Below are 17,422 nucleotides of genomic sequence, written 5' to 3' on the forward strand. Positions count from 1 at the left end.
ACTTAAAGCATAAATTATGTTCATACTTCCTTATGGCAATTTCAAAAAAACATTTTTAAAACCGACAGAGACACAGACAGAGATGTACGAAACAAATTGCCCGATTGTTTGTTGGACAATTATGTCAAACATTCCGGCAGTCACTTATATGTATGTATGTATGTATGAGTTTATCGTTATATACCCTGCAATTCGGGTAGCAGTTCCAATGTGACTAATAATTATTTTAGCATGTATCTTAGCTAAGTAGAAGTTAATTGATCCATTGTTGACTACAACTATATTTTACTTTGATTACAAATTTAATATCTGTATAACATCTGTTGGGTAAAAAAACTATTTTATTAGATACAGAACGGAAAATAATTCTACATAGTATTAAGGGGCACTTATGTTAGTGATGATGGACTTCATTTTAAATGATCCAAATATTAATAAGTCTACCTCAATCTTGTAGTTAGACATTTGAAAGATATATTATTGATTTATTGACCCCTTGTAAAACTGCTGGGTATGATTGTGTTCAAACAACATAATTCCCTTGAGGCAATTTACAATATTCCATGTAGAACACATGCAAATATGATTTCACTCACATTTAACTGACTTTTATTCAACGTGGAAAAAATAAGAAAAAATATGCCCGCAAAAAATTGAAATAAAAAAAACGTGCGTTTTACTATAATGTTAATGGGGGATTCATTCTACTGCTACTTTTCTTTTTCGAACATGTTTTTCGAGTTAATTTTTTTTCTTTGAATTTTTTTAAGGAAATATTCGCACAAACATTTGCACATATGTATAAAAAACATTTGAACATGAGGAATGTCAGGCAAAAAAACCGAACAAAAAACCTAACTAAATAATATACACACTTTTACAAATAATAATAAGTAAAAACACAAACTTACAAGTACAAACGCTCAGACATGTGTATATGTATGTATAAATACTTACACACATACTACATTTGTAGAGTACACATGTTATACATGTGTATGTCTGTTGTTGTATGTGTACATAGCGTAACATAAACCCGCAATTGTGTAATAGAATTTAATTCAGTTATATTATGGTTGTATATAATTTTTTCCTTATTTTCTTTTTTGCTGCCGTTGTTGTTGGTGAAAATAAATGTGTTTTTCATACAATCACATTCACATGCTTAAGAATACATATAAACACACGTACGCTAATGTACGTACTTATACAAACAAACAATTGTTCATTCAAGTACAATACCTACACATACTATGCAAATACACTTGTATATAAATATGCATATTTACATTTGTGTATAAACAAATTTACACACATAAGCGTATGAGTGAATAAGCTTTTGTAAACTTTTTTTATTTGTTGGGAGTATTTGCAAAACTGCTACTTTAGCCTAAATGACAATTAAAGCGTTTTTCCAGGCCTCCTATTACAAATATACAGTGGGTATAGATAATTCAAAAATCCGGCAAGGTAGCAGAGATTAATTTTAAAACGATACTCATTTAAATCCAATTTTTGTGACCTTTGGCGTCCTATATCTTGCTCAGAATACATTTATAGACCTAACCAGTTTTCTAATTAAAGATGTCTTTTTGCTGTTATAACATCGCAAATATGTCCAAGCGGGTGTTTTCAAACTTTAAGACACGATATCTCGAAACTTTATGACACAATATCTCAGCGCTACTCAATCCCTTTGAAAAGTATACTTGGGTATCTAGTTTTCGTTATCGTTTAAAAAAATGTCAAATTTTAGTTCATTTTTTGTTTATTTATTTATTTTTCATCCACTGTACGTAATTTGTTTTTCATATGTAAATATGACTGCATCATCGATAATCTGTAAATTCTATACACAAACACATTTAAAAGACATATCTAAATTTACACATTTTATTTTAAACATTTTACTCGAGGGAAAACCAAAATTAAATAAGAACAAAAATATTCAATCATAAATTGAAAATGGGAAGTGGAAAATATAAAAAAAGGAAAATATGAAGAACACATGCACAATACCAAAAGTTTGTGTCTTTAAAGCCAGCAACAATTTTCGTTTATTGAAAATAATTTTTCAATTGTCATTGTACATTTTTATATCATCATTATTACAATGTGTTTTTTTTCAAAGGGGGACAATACAATTCAAAAAGTTTTAAACACTCATTCGTCCTTGTACGGTTACATACATACATACATACATGTGAGTAAACGTGAATACAAATATTCATATACTTATGTATATGTATGTGTTTTTTTATAAAGCTAATGTTGTAAAACTTTTTATCCTTCAGTCAAACCAACCAACCAAAACACCAGATACCGAAATCCTTAATCTCATTTTCTAATTTTTTTTCGTTAAATAACAAACACTTTCCTTTAATAAATGACACAATATTGGAAAAAAAGATTCAAAATACTTTTTACTTTTTGCTATAAATCATTCGTTAATTTATTGAGTTAGAATACCCTACACAAAACTATTTGAAGATTATTTAATTAAAAGGAATTTTAATATACTTATGTACAAATGTTCTTAAAATGCTATTTTAAAATTATCAATAAGACTCTTTTAGTGACATTTTATCTATTTAATTATAGTAAAACTGTAATATTAACCTAATACATAACTGATCTTTTTTTATCAATTATTCTATTAATTTAGAGATAAATGTGTACAGCTTTTTAAAATCGTCTATTATTTACAATACACATTATTATTTTAGATTTGAAAATTTCTTAAAAATTATACTCAAATTACAAGGGTTTGAATTCTATTGAAATCATTCATTCAAGTATTTCCTCATTTTTCCTCACAACAAACATAAGAGTGGCAATCGAAATATCTTAACAAATACTTGTTAATAAAAATATACGTATGTACATAAGATGATGTTTTTTTCAATTGTATATTTATTTCGTTAATTTGTAAAATGTTTGTCATGCTGATAATGGAATATTTTTGTTTACAGGCGTACAAACATTCTTTCTGGCAAATTAATAATAAATATTCATAACAATCATAATAAATTAATATATTGAAATCTTTGAATAGAGATTTCTTTTCAGAATTACAATGTTAATGCTCAATATGTAAAAAAAGTAATCTGGAAATTGTAAAAAAATTACATAATCACAATGGCAATAAATTCAATTGTCATGCAGTTTATAAAGCTAACAAGTTTGAGAACTTTATTAAATCTTATTAATAAATATTTTGATAAATTACACAGTGCAACACGAAAAAATATAATCATATACGGACACAACGTGATAAGAGGCTAAATAGATTAGGCGTATACTTAATAGTTGAAATATCAATAAATCATTAATACGTATACGTACTGGTGTCGTTAATAAAATCAGTGCAATTCCACAGTGTTATATTGATTTTATATGTTTACAATTTTTGTTTTTTATGACAAAATCTACAACTTTGCATTAGAGAGTAAATCTAAATTCCGAAAGGTTTGCAGGATTTGAGCCTGATAATATGATTACTTTTTTGCAAAATTGACACCGGCCCCCAAATCTTTGGGGGACCATACAAAAAGTGCATGACTTTGGACTACACTTGCAAACATGTATCGGTGTCAAATAAGTATATGAAAATCAATTTTAGCTGCTACTAATACTTTTTGGAATTACATTATTATCATAATGTACTTATTTTTACAATTTTTAGTTTGATTTAATCTAGGATACATATGTATGTACCTAAATTAAGTTGAAAATAAGATTGATTTAAATATAATATAAATAATATTCCTTTAAAAATAATGTGCTAATTTCAATCTTTTATTAGTTTTAGCCCGATTATTACTTGATTTAAGAACATTTCAGAGAAAGTTCCTACGAATAAAAATATTGTGCTTATTTCAAGGATTGTATTGTATTAATTCTTAATTATACTTAATTTCATATGTACTTACATTTGAAGAGTTTCTTGGCAAAATCGTACTTAAATTTTCAAGTAATTTTTCAAAATTAAATTGAGAATTGTGAACATTTTTACCAGAGAAGTTTTTATAATTAAAAAATTATTTTTATTTATTTTCAGTTTAAATAAAAACCAATTTCGAAAAGTCAAAACCGAAGATAATGCACCCAAAACGAAAGGCATATGAATGGACATCTTAACATAAACTCAGAAAAGGTAAGTCTTTTTCAGTGCTGAATTTTGTCTTAATAATTTATGGCAAGTACGGTTGTACGGTTTGTTTCATAAATTGCACTTAACATTTAAGCCCAGTAATCATAAAGTTATCGAAATCGAATTAATGAGTTCTTACCCATGAAAAATCCGGTAATGTGTTGTACTTACTTTTCAATGACTATTATTTACTGTCTTATTACTTAAAAATATTCCAATAATTACTTACTTTTAATCTGATATAGATATTGTCATTTTGTTTGTACATTTTATTTGCTTGCGACTTAAGAATTGTGGTTGACAAAAAAGAAAACAAAATTAAATTTCCATGTGAAAATCATTATTTGACGCACAATAAAATAAACATTTGACTAACAAACCGTCCCTGTCCTGGTTCGTATTCTCGCTGGCTCTTTTTATTATTAAAAAAACAAAACAACTTACTAAACAACTTCTTTATAAGATAAATTGCAAGTACTTCTTTAACTTCCTATTTGTAAACGAACGTGGAAGTACTTGCCTTCAATGACATCACCGTGTTAAAATAATGACTTAAAATGCTTATGAAGATGCCTACTTGTAAACGAACGTGGAAGTACTTGACTTCATTGACATCACCGTGTTAAAATAATGACTTAAAATGCTTATGAAGAAGTAGTGAAAAGCGTTTTTACTAACATAATCGGATTAACTTTTGTATAGAAAACTGTAGATTAGAGATATGTATAATTTTACCACCGAAAATTGATCGGGAGAAGTTTTCTATACAGATAATGAAAAGTTTACTACAGAAAATTTATCGGGGGAAGATTTCAATAGGATATTGTTCGGGAGAAGCTTCCAATAGAAAATTGATCGGGAGAAGTTTTCAATGGTTTCGATAGAAAACTTATCGGATAAAACCTTATTTTATAAAAACTTCATTATTTTAGGGTAAAAAACTGATCGGAACTTGTTCTTGTATAAAAGGAAAGAAAGAAGCATTTTGAAACTAATTTAATAGAAAACATTTTTATTTGAAAAAAAAAAAAGAAAAATTGTATTTTGATTCTTTTTATCCAAGTGTTTTATTTTGTAATGTTAATCAAATTTGTATTTATATGAAAATAAATTTATCAGCTTTATTTCCCTTAAACCATCCCTAAAGTAAAATAATAAAAAGTCCTTTGTGACTATCATGATTTTAGCTTAGAAACTCCATAACAGTACTTGAGCTTTAAGTTGTAATTGAGATACTAATTCAATGTCACAATAGCATCACTCCACCAACGCACAGATATATCTTCATCTTACCTGTAGGGACAAAATAGAAAGAACAAAATATTTTTTGAAAAATTCCAAACATATTTCATGTTGGTGAATGTGAATAAAAGTAGGGATGGTAGGGTGAAATATCCAAATGTTGATGAGAATACTGTTAATTATAACGATGATGACGTTGATTATGATGTTGTTGATGTTTATGTAGATGTTGATGTTGTTGTTATTGCTGTAAGGATAATATTGTCTACACAATATTTATACTAAATATTTGTGTATAAATATTCGTAGTTTTTGGCGTTGTAATTCCTTAGCATTAATTTACTATTTTAATTATGTCAACAAGCTTAATCTTAAGCTAAGATGGAATATATACAACAATATTATCGCAGCTAAATTACGACCAACAAAATTGTAAACAATAGCAACAACGACAACAAAACAACAACAACTTGTTAAGGTGTAAAAGAGTCATGTGAAGCATCTCATTACGGTTGATATTACAACATTGGAATATTTAAAATAAAATGAATGTGTAACAATACCAACAACATCAACGTATCATGAAGAGTATCATCATTATCACAACAATAACAACAGACAAAACTATATAGTTAAAACAAGAACAACATAAATAACCATAAAGATGGTAATGACAATGTCTGTGAAGGAGCTTTTTTTAAGATGACACTCCTCCTATTTATGGGGTTTTAATTTAGACAGTATGTTTACATATACATACATATGTATGTATGTCATGAAGGTATATGTAAATGAGTTTTTTATAAATATTGTGTTATTAAGCTGTATTTAATTTATGACAATTATATTATATTAAAGAACAAAAAAGCATAAATATTTAGTAATACGTGTTCTTATTATACTTTTACATACATCCTGCCTCATTAAGGATTGCTGTTTTTTTTTTTTAATTCAAAGACAATATAATCCAACAACACCACCAACAATGAGCTGAAAGTGTGTTCATACAAATTCATAAACAATCAAGTTAATCTGTCATAATCTTTTTACGCCCAAAAATTTAAATAAAAAAGGGTTTTACTTTTTATACGAAATGTCAAGTTAATTAAGGGAAATTTCATTTAAAATTTAAACAATTAAACGTATAATTTATTCATAGGATCGTAGTCTACGCAGCAGTATATTATAATTATACTTGTGTATGTATTGTGTTGAAAGTATGTTGCATGTATGTAACCATTTTAAATTATGAGGCTTAAGGATAAATTAAATCCCTTAACACATTGTTTTACTTGTAGAATTTTGAATATTTTAAATGTTCAGCACCGAACATTTAACAAAACTCATATGAGGAATTCGATTAGATTTCTCAGGAAAAGTATTTATTAATAATGATAATGCTGTCTAGAAAATTGACTAATATTAATAGTCTCTAGACAATTTCGTTCGATCAGTCTTCTATAGAAAACTTGTATCGATCAGTTTTCTAAAATTCCCTAATTTTTATTATAAGGTTTCTACAGAAATGCTGATCGTTGAAGGGCCCTTCAGACGATCACACTTTACGTACGACAAGTCTAATGAAAAAGTAAAATGAAATTCCATCCGTATGACAAAAAAGATAATAAAAGTCGTATGATTTATATTTTTTGTGTTTACACGACTTGTATAAAACAATAACAAAGTAAGATGGAAACAGCTGATTCACTTTTTTTGTATGTGTTTTCACAAAAATACATCCCTGATCTAATGCGACTTGCTTGTTTTTTGAATCATTTCAAAAAATAAAGAGAGCCATACGACTGTCAAATTTTCAATCCGTATTTTCTCTCAATGTGTGATGGTTTCACTACATATTGCGTTTAGACGATCCCATCCGTTCTCTTCTACACAAAATTTTGACAGATCATATTACCTGTGTGCTCGTGTGAAGGGGGCTTAACTTGTATCGATCAGTTTTCTAACGAATTCAAGAATTCCCTATTTTATCATTTAAGGTTTCTATTGTAGTTATCCATAGAAAACTGATCGCTACATTTTTTCTATATAAAACAGATCGATACAAGTTTCCTATAACAAACTAATCGATACAGGATTTCTATAGATACTTTATCGAAAAAAATTTTCTACAGAAAACTGATCAATACAAGTTTTTAAGAGATAATTGTTCGATACAATTTTTCTGTGGAAAACTTCTTCAGAACTGAACTGGTTAAAAACTATTGTTTACATCAACTAGTTATTTTCTTAATAAAATTGTAGTTCTGTTTACTCTAGCCAATCCATTTGTACATTCTACCTTAGTCTAAAGAATAAATATAAATGTATACGCATTTATGCAAATCATCATGAGGTTGGCATATGTTTTTCGCATTTTTTTATAACTATGTTATATACAACACAATTGTATAAAATAGATTATGTATATAATATTTTTTATAAAAAATTATTGAAAACTATACTTGACTTTAATGCAAAATCAAAATCTACAAGTTAAAAGTCACGCACAACTCCAGCGGCATTAATCAAAAACTATCATTCATATAAACACACATACTTATTATGTGAAAAAAAAATGTTTTACATTTAATAAATAAATAAATTTAATTAATAAAATTTAATTTCTATATTGTAACATTTGGTTCATAAAAATGGCTGCCATCACCTCGTGTATGTAATAAAATTTTGTTGAAATGCAAATGGAAATAAAAAATAACATAAAATAAAATTAAAACTATTCAATAACCAATATTGCATTGAAATGTAGTTTTTAAAGTTATATAAAATTCGTTCAGTTGTATACCCTACAACACTATAGGTATAATGCGTTTGTGCTGATGTTTGTCACATCAAAAATATTTGTCCTACACCCACCTTTAAGTGTACCAATCGGCTCAGAATCACTCAGATCACTTTAGCTATCTGAGTCCGTCCGTCTGTGCTTCCATGTAAACCTTGTGCTCACTCTACAGGTTGCAAATTTCAAGATAAGTTGATAAAATTTGGCACATAGTCTTCTTTTAACATACTCTTTAAGGGCGAAGCCTATTGGAAATGGTTAAAATCGGTCCATTATTTCGTATAGCCCCCATACAATCGTATCCGTCGAATAGGAATTTTGAGCTCATAAATATGTTCTTGTATCACTTAAAAAAAAAACTTAGTTAAGTATAAGTCTTAATGATACTGCTGATTTTCGTAACGATCGGGACTCATCCCTTTCAGAAAATGACTTGATGGTCAAAATTCACTTATAAACACTAATATCACGATGATATTCTGCATAAATAACTGATGTAGACGTAAATCCCACTATTAAAATTTATAGCGATAGGACCATATTAACCGCTTGACCCCATATAACCCCCCCTTTTAGAAAATTCCCTTTTTAGCAATTGTTAAAATATTTCTGAATTAAGGTAATAATGAAATTAAATACTTTATATATGTTCGGCCATGCCCGACTATAAATACTTACTTTATTTAAATTGTCTTATTGTGTTTATACTTTTATACAAAAAATGTAAATATTTATATGCCTTTGTTAAAGATAAAGAATTTTTATTGTTTTAATTAAAAATTTAATGAGTTTTAGGCTGATGTCAGTGTGGGCGCTACAAGCGATGCGAAGCTTTGCGCTACAAACCTTTCCTTGTGTTTTCCTATGTGTCATGTCAGAATGAAAGCGAAGCTTGATGCGAGAAAACACAAGCAAATGTATGTAGCGCAAAGCTTCGCATTGCTTGTAGCGCCCACTCTGACATCAGCCTTAGATTTGAACAACAATTAAAAAGAACTCAAACAAATTCAGCTTAAATAATGTAAATATCGAGGGCTTTATTCATAACAAGTTATCAAATGTTTATAAGACAAATTTTCATACAAAATTTGTTCTATAAACCTTTGATAAATTGTTATGAATAAGGCAGCGAATGTTTATATTCAAAATAGTCCAACTCCAAATTGGGTCACGTTCGTTAACGTATTACCTTGTACACAGAAAAAATTAATACATAACTTGAATGAATTTTGTAATAAATTGAATGAATCGAACATGACTTTTTTTCCCAAACCATTTTCATTCAGAATATTAAAAGTTCATAAAATGTATGAATTTGTACATTAAAGATTTTTTTGGTTTTTTTGCTCATTTTTTTTTTTTTTTTTTTTGATTTTCATAAAAAATTGGAATAAATATCCGCGTTACCTATTAATATCTTCCATTTTTTAGAAAATAATCACATATTAGCGAATTTTTATGATAAATAAATAAAATGTTGGAAAACAAAATATGAAATAAAAAAACATCAGCATATAGCTAAACATCCATTCTTCAGAAAATGCTGCATGTTACGCGCATATTTCATTGTTTTCAATCTAAAAATCATAAAGAAATAAAAAATTTTCCAAAAAAAATTTCAAACATTTTTTACAAATAGAAAAATATAAAGAAAATTTTTAATATTTTAAGTCAAGGCTTCTAGATTATGTTTAAAAATATAACAAGTAAGAAATTATAGTCGGGCGTGGCCGACCATATGATACCCTACACCAGTTATGAATATTAAATGTGATTTATTTTTCATAATAAAGCATTTATCTTCAATATTCCCTTGTTCCGATACATTTAAGCAATTTATGGATGAAAGACTAATTTTCTGAAAGAGGCTTTATATGGGGGCTAGGGGCAAATATGGACCAAGCCCGATAAAATTTTGTGAATATATTTATATTTACATAATATTTTATTGTGCTGAATTTCATCGCGATATTTGTGTTTATAAGCTAATTTGGGACATTCAAGTAATTTTCTGAAGGGGACTTTGTATGGGAGCTAGGGTCAAATGTGGCCCGATCTTTATGAAATTTGGCAGGGTCATCAAGACTTCTATAAAACTTAGTTGTGCCGTATTTTATCGATATATCTGTATATTTAACATAATTATGAGCTCAGAAGCGCTTTTCGGGGGGTTCTGTTGTATGGGGGCTAGGTGAAATAATGGACCGATTTTAACCATTTTCAATAGGCTTCGTCCTTAGGTCAAATAAAACGTGCATGCCAAATTTCATCCAATTATCTTGAAAATTGCGACCTGTACCTTGCGCACAAGGTTTACATGGACAGCCAGCCAGCCAGCCAGACGGACGGACGGACATAGCTTAATCGACTCAGAAAACGATTCTAAGCCGATTGGTATACTTTAAGGTGGGTCTAGGACGAATATTTTTGTATGTTACAAACATCAGCACAAATCCAATATACCCTCCCCACTAAAGTGGTGTAGGGTATAAAAATGAAAAAATTCATACAATTTAGGAACTTATTCTTAAATATTATTAACTTTAGTCAATGAAAGCAGTTCATAATATTTATGCTGGAACTTTTTTCTGTGTATGTCATATGTAAATTCTTAAAATTTATTTTACGATTTTTTAAAAATTTATTTTATGATTGTTCAGAACAAAATTTAAAAAATTTCTTTAAAAAATGTGTTTATATACATTTTGCATATAAACACACAAAACATTGATTTTTAACATATCTTTTACTTTCAGTTTTCCAATTTTTGTTTTTGCTTTAACAAATTAACTTTAAATATTTTCCAAATTAATTTATCGTTGTCGATTTGTCTCAATAATTTTTTTTTTGTATTAGAAATAAATAAAAATGTCGTATTGAAAGCAATGATGTATTGTGTAATTTTATAAACTGTCACTCAGATACGTTAATATGCCTCTAATATATGCAAACAACATTTTTGTGCACCCACATAAACTCGCAATTTGCTTGAAATACAAAAATTTGTATTTTACAAATTTATTTTGTGCGAAATTCACACAATTGTTTTATTACAAACTAATATTTCAATTGTGCAGACAAATGACATTAAAAGCACAGAAAATATTTCGGTTTTATCACCTCTCCAACCATAAGATGGTAAATAAAAGATCTGTGAAATGAAAATACATTTTGTTAATGTAATAAAAATTTTGTAAGCTGGAGAAAGACTACCAAGTGTAAATAAAATTGTGGAAATTGTATAAGCGTAGCAAATTTCTCTGGTCGCTTTATTGTTGGCAGTTGCTGAGATATGCTTTCGAAATTCTAAAATACTGGCTATAGTCCTTTGTTTCTAATTTCACTTACACATTTGTTTGGTTTTGTTCATGTTGTGTATACATATGTATGTTAATAGTTTTTTACTCTCTGCTCATTATGACTAAGGTTGCCGACCACCGATTTAATGCTGCAAAAAAAGGAAAAATTAATATAGCTAAAAATCGTTTTTGTTAATGTAGCATTTCCATTAAGTCGTTTTGGTTTGCTAATAATTTTTTTTTATATACTTAGGACTATTTTTTACTTGTCAAATATTTTGACAGTGAATTATATTTTAAGATGTCGATGAACGCTGTGTAAAGAAGTGGCTTGTGGTGGCATGTTTTAAAATCATCACGCGTTCACATTTTATTTATGTATTTGTTCAGTAAGTGGCAAGTAAGTAAATGGCATTTAAGTAAGTGACTAAGTAAGTGAGACAGTCTGTATAAGTAACACTTATGGTATCACTTTGTTTGTGTTACTTAAGTCCCTTGTTTTTTTATTGTTTAGTGATATGTTTTTTTTTTTTGTTTTTGTTCACTTCTTGTTGATTTATCCAGAGTGATGAATGTGTATTTTTTCTTTATTTTCACTACGTGACTTTATATTTGGGGAATTTCGTGTAGAGTGACCTAACTTTAAAAATCGATGTGTTCCGATTTGGATGATAGTAGGTCAGACATAAATTTTCAGCTCTATCGGTCAAGAACTGACGGAGTCAGAGGGCTTAGGTTAGGTTAAGTTGATAGGAGGATGTATTGTACACCAAATCCGAAGAAATACACCTAGGACACTATCGGGCCTGTTGTGCGCGTAATTTCTAAGAATTTTCCAATCAGTGTTAGTCAGGAATGTTATTTCCGGAATAACATCACTTCCATGATACTTGGATCTAACTTTGACGAATGCTCGACAGTGGCAAAGTTTCACTGTCTTCTCCACATGCTCTACATTCGTCTGAATCCGCACGGCCAATTTTGTATAGATGTACTCGTAATCCTGTGTGTCCACTCAGAATACGTACCATCATACTAACTTCAGACTTGCTCATTTTGAGTAGTTTTCTCGTCTTGTTCTCATCAGGGTCACCCCATAGGATCTTTGTGGTTCTACCGACCGTTTCATTATTCAAAGAGGCCTTATGGCATTCTCTCACCCATCTTTTTAATTCAGTTTTTGTTGCGTCGAAAGGTTTTGCGTTCGTCAGGTTAACTACCTCGAGCTTTCTTCCCTTTAAAGCTATTTCATTCGTCCATTCGTTGGGCTTTATAGTCCCATAATGGGATCCGAGTGGGATATCCATCAAAAAATTATTTTTTAACTCAAGAATAATTTTTTTTCAATATTTGTCACTTAATTTCCCCAATTTTTTTTTTTCAAAATGGACGTTTTTGTTGTATTTTTTTTTTTGGTTAAAAGAAAGCTTAGACCATTGCCTTTAAGAGCTCTAAGTCCGGCAGTTTTTGATCGATAGAGCTGAAAATTTATGTCTGACCTACTTCCAATAGTACTGCAAATTTCGTCGAAATTGATTTTTTGAGTTGAGTCACTTGACATGAAATTCAGCATTTATATAATTTCCACAATATAATTTTCCTATGATTGAGCTATGTCCATCTGTCTGTACATCTGTTTAAATCAATTTTTTGAAGTTCACATATCCAAAGCTTATACAGGCCTCCGAGAATTTTCCTATTTAAAATCAGCAAGATCGAACCATAATTAACGGAGATAATCAAAAATTCTAATAATTGCACTTAAAGTGTTTGTTTCATTAATTTTTCATCTGGAAACCCCTAAAATGTATTTGTATTACGATCAAATGCTAATGCTATCATTACGAAGATGAAATGAAGAATGAAATTAGAAAAAAAAAAATACAAATGTTTGTACATTATTTATGTCATTTCATTATTTTCTTTTAGATTTTCCATCTGCAATCAATGGAATTTTAATATACTTGAAAATAAATTGTCTCTTAAATGAAAATACTATAAAAATTTAACAGCAGAAATGCGCTAGAAGAAAAAGAAAAACAATTGATAAAAAATCATAAAAATTTATTTTACCACACTTTGTTCAGTGGGAGTATTTGGTGTAGACAGCCTGGCACAATTTACGCGGGAAATTAAAGAAAAATATTTTCTTTAAAAAGAAAAAAGAAACTATGGGAAAAATAATAAAACAGCAAATAAATATAAATAATAAAGACAAATAAACAAACTCATAAACAGTTAAATAAATTGTATAGAATTACAAATTACAAATTTTGTAATTTTATACAAATATTATTACTTATTCGTATCATTATTTAGTTTGTTTGTAGTTGTTGTTTTCTTTGCGTTTTATTGTTGGGTATTTCTTTTTTTTTTTTTTTTTTTTGATATTTTTATGGTTCTAAACAATGTTTGTTTATTTAACATTCGTTAGTGTTTGTGTATTGGGAAATGTTAGTTTTGGCCAAACCAACCAACAACCATCCCGTCATACAATCAACCACTAGCTGTGTTTTGACTTGTATTTGCGATTTCTTTAACTGAAACTGAGGACTTTTTAAGCTTATAAAATATTTTCATAGTTGTTGTAGTATTTCTTTTTTTTTTGGTTTATGGTCGGAAATGTTGTATATGACAACAAAATACCTTTTTATGATTGTCGTTGTTATTGCTGCTGTGTTATTATTTTCCCAAAAGAAAGCAAAACTTTTCATTTCCAACATTGGCAACTATTTGACCCCTCTTGCTACCGGATGTAAGTGGAAACTGCCTTTGTTTCCTTAACGGATGTTGCCTTATACGCTGTGTAGATGTATGAGTTTGTTGTGTATTTTTTTCCTTCAATTGTTAGATTTTTTGCTATTGTTCTTCTTCCCTCTCATTTAGTTTTTCGGTTTTGTCTTATATTTCATTTTGCTAGTTAGCGTCTTTATTGTTGTGTTTGATTGTTTGCCTTTATTTCCTGGTATCCTCTCTAAATGTCGATATAAATTGTATAAATTCCTTTCGTTGAACTTCACTGGAAGAGTAGATTTGAAATGTCATTCCGTCCGTCTTGGTTTGGCCTTTTACTCTGTCATCTATAATTAGTTTTATGGTTTGGTTTGTTTATTTTGAATTTAACATTTTGTTGACACTTGTTATGAGTTCACTTTTGCAGGTAAATGTGATGATGAAAAAAGGAACAAAACTCTTAATTGAGTTATATAAAAAGATAATTAGAGGTTAGAATTATTTAGAAGTCATAACCTAAATACATATTGCTAATTATTATAATTTTTCAGAGACTTTTCACAGACTCCTTAAAAAAATGTAACCAGTGGGACCGCTCTTAAACCATGAAGGTTTTTTCAGTTTTTCAGTAATTGAACTTTAGTCGAAATCGATTTCCTTATGATAAAAAGATGGATAAAGCGATTTACGAAATTGACAAAAATTACAAAGTTTTGATTTGGTTTGTTCCATGTAATTGTTTCGTTTTTAGGATATTAAACAAATTTAACAATATACGTAAATAGAACTATTTTACTAAATATTTGGATTGCACTAAATTTGGTACAAATCACTTTATATATTCGTCAATTAGTTCTTCTTATCGTCATATTACTAATTACTTCATTACACATTCAAACTTATTAACTAAATACAACACACATACATGAATAGCGCAAATCACTTTATTCACATAAAACATTTTATTGTTTAAAGTGTTGAGCTGTAAATGATCCACCGCGTCCTGTCCAGTCCATTCGTTTTGAATTGTATTTCCATTGAAAGTGCTAATATGTCTGTCTGTATGTAATCGACCCAAAAACACCAATGAGATAAACACATGCGTGCAGCCATTTATCCATTCAGTCCGTCATCCACTCATAATGGAAACATTTAACAATGTCATTACATACGAATGGAGGGTCATTTAAGGTTGTTTTTATTATTGCTTAATACACACTTTCATTTATACTACAGCGTCTATTATTAGTTACACACATAACTAGTCCTTACGTATTACACTGAGGGAAAAAATTACAAAATAATTTTCTGGGACACATGTTTTTAATTATCCTAAAGATTAAAGCTGCTGATAAAAATAAAATATTGTTAACTAAAGGTCAATGTTGTAAATATATAATAATATTTCATTTGAAATCAATAATCAGTATTTTTTTATTTCTTTATATAATAATTAAATTTACATTATACATTTGCAGTCCGTAATTATTAATTAATATGTAATTTTCTTGCTAATCTAATACGCCCACCAGCAAAGCATGTGTCGTAAATTTAAAGTTAATTTCACAAGGCGGCACTATATGTATACTTAGGTTTTTATGAAATTATCGTCATTTATTTCTACACAGAGGGAAAAGGAAATATACACGCCTGCCAGAATCTTTAGTGGGACTGATAGGTTAGAACACCTATCAAAAACACCTATTTTGATTTCAATTTAAACAAAACTTGATGAAATGGCTAAATTTTTTGTATTTAATCAACAAAAATTTGTATTGCATATTTTACTTTTCATAGATTTTTTATATTTCAAAAAATCTAACCAAAACTTAAAAACTCGAATATTTTTTATAAAATGATTGTTTATCAAATTTCAGTGTACAATTTTTAAATAGGCAGTTTTCAAAAAAAGTTTATAATGTGCAAACATATACGACTTCATTCCATTAAAAGAACACTACAATCTAGCATGTATCCCTAACATTATTTCTAATACTATCATTTACACTTTATTAAATGACTTCTCCTCTATTGAACCGCACTGTATGTCTGCAATATTCACATTAATTTGTTCCTTTCTTGTGTAAATATTTAATTGTTACCAAGCAAGTGTTGGCAAAGAAAAAAAAACTAATTCTCTAACCATTATAAGCCTAAGACTGTAATACCCCCGATAATATCTGGTATGTCGGACAAACCTTAAATTTATTTCTGTTAAATTTATAAAAAAAACGATGATTGCGTGCTAAATAAATACTAAACAAACCTAAAATAAAAGTAAATTGCAAAATCCTTAAACAGCAAAAAAAGAAAATAAAAGAAAAGCAAGAGAGAAATGATAAATAAATAACACTTGAAGTTCTTAAAATAAAAGAAGAAAAATATAATGAATTTGCAAAAGGCACGCTCGAATAAAAACACCACCTGGTTTGGCTGGTTGGCTTCTTAGTGAGGAATTAACTAAATTGCCGGTTACGTTTGTTTATTTGCTTTTTAGATATACATGGTTTTTTCACAAGAAATTGTTTCCCTCTACAATCAGAATGAAAAACCCGAGAAAATACAAGCGTCAGTGATTCATCGTATTTAAATCATTTGTTGGTTTTACTTTGTGGTAAATCGTTGGTGTTGATACGAGAATTTATTTACATTAATTCTTTTATACAAATGTATATACTAATGTGGTTATTAGGGTAGTATTCAAATAGATTACACATACAAATTTATTATAGGAATATTTCATCAATATTAAAGGGTTTTGTATAAATCCTTTCTATTTTAGAAATTAAACATCCTTTGAAAATGTACTTAATTTCCAGCCAAACTAACATCCGTAAAAACTTTAAATATAATAAATCAATTAATTAATCAAAAGAAAATATCTTGAAACAAATTACTTTTTTTGCACAGATTTCTAAACACCAAATAAATTTATTTGAAATTATCGAATTTTTTACTCCAAAAAATAGCGTTACCCTAATGTATATATGTCTTCCTACATCAATGTCTCAATTTCCGTATCCTTGTATCGGGTTTCCCATAAATATTTTTTTTCAGCTTTTGGTTTTGTAGAAGCATTTAATTGTTTACACAAATGACAGTCGTGTCATCTATCGTCAAGACCAGCAGCGAGTTATCGTTGTTATAAAAACACCAAAAGCAAAGCAATTTTCACGGTACCTTTCTCTTTCCGCC

At 28.6% G+C, this 17,422-nt stretch overlaps 1 protein-coding gene across 6 annotated transcripts in view; it reads left to right on the forward strand.

Moving 5' to 3' along the window:
* LOC119601194 (dopamine receptor 2) overlaps positions 1 to 17,422 on the forward strand; it is a 67,734-nt gene that overhangs the window by 26,401 nt on the left and 23,911 nt on the right. For all 6 annotated transcript variants that reach the window (XR_005231191.1, XR_005231190.1, XR_005231193.1 and 3 more), the window contains exon 3: positions 4,061 to 4,156. The gene's annotated coding sequence lies outside the window, so the exon portion shown is untranslated. The remainder of the gene's footprint in view (positions 1 to 4,060; positions 4,157 to 17,422) is intronic.

The sequence above is a fragment of the Lucilia sericata genome, unplaced genomic scaffold (genome assembly GCF_015586225.1).
Source record: "Lucilia sericata isolate MDLA Ls3-8-SP2 unplaced genomic scaffold, ASM1558622v1 Contig000147F_arrow, whole genome shotgun sequence".
NCBI classification, from domain to species: domain Eukaryota; kingdom Metazoa; phylum Arthropoda; class Insecta; order Diptera; family Calliphoridae; genus Lucilia; species Lucilia sericata.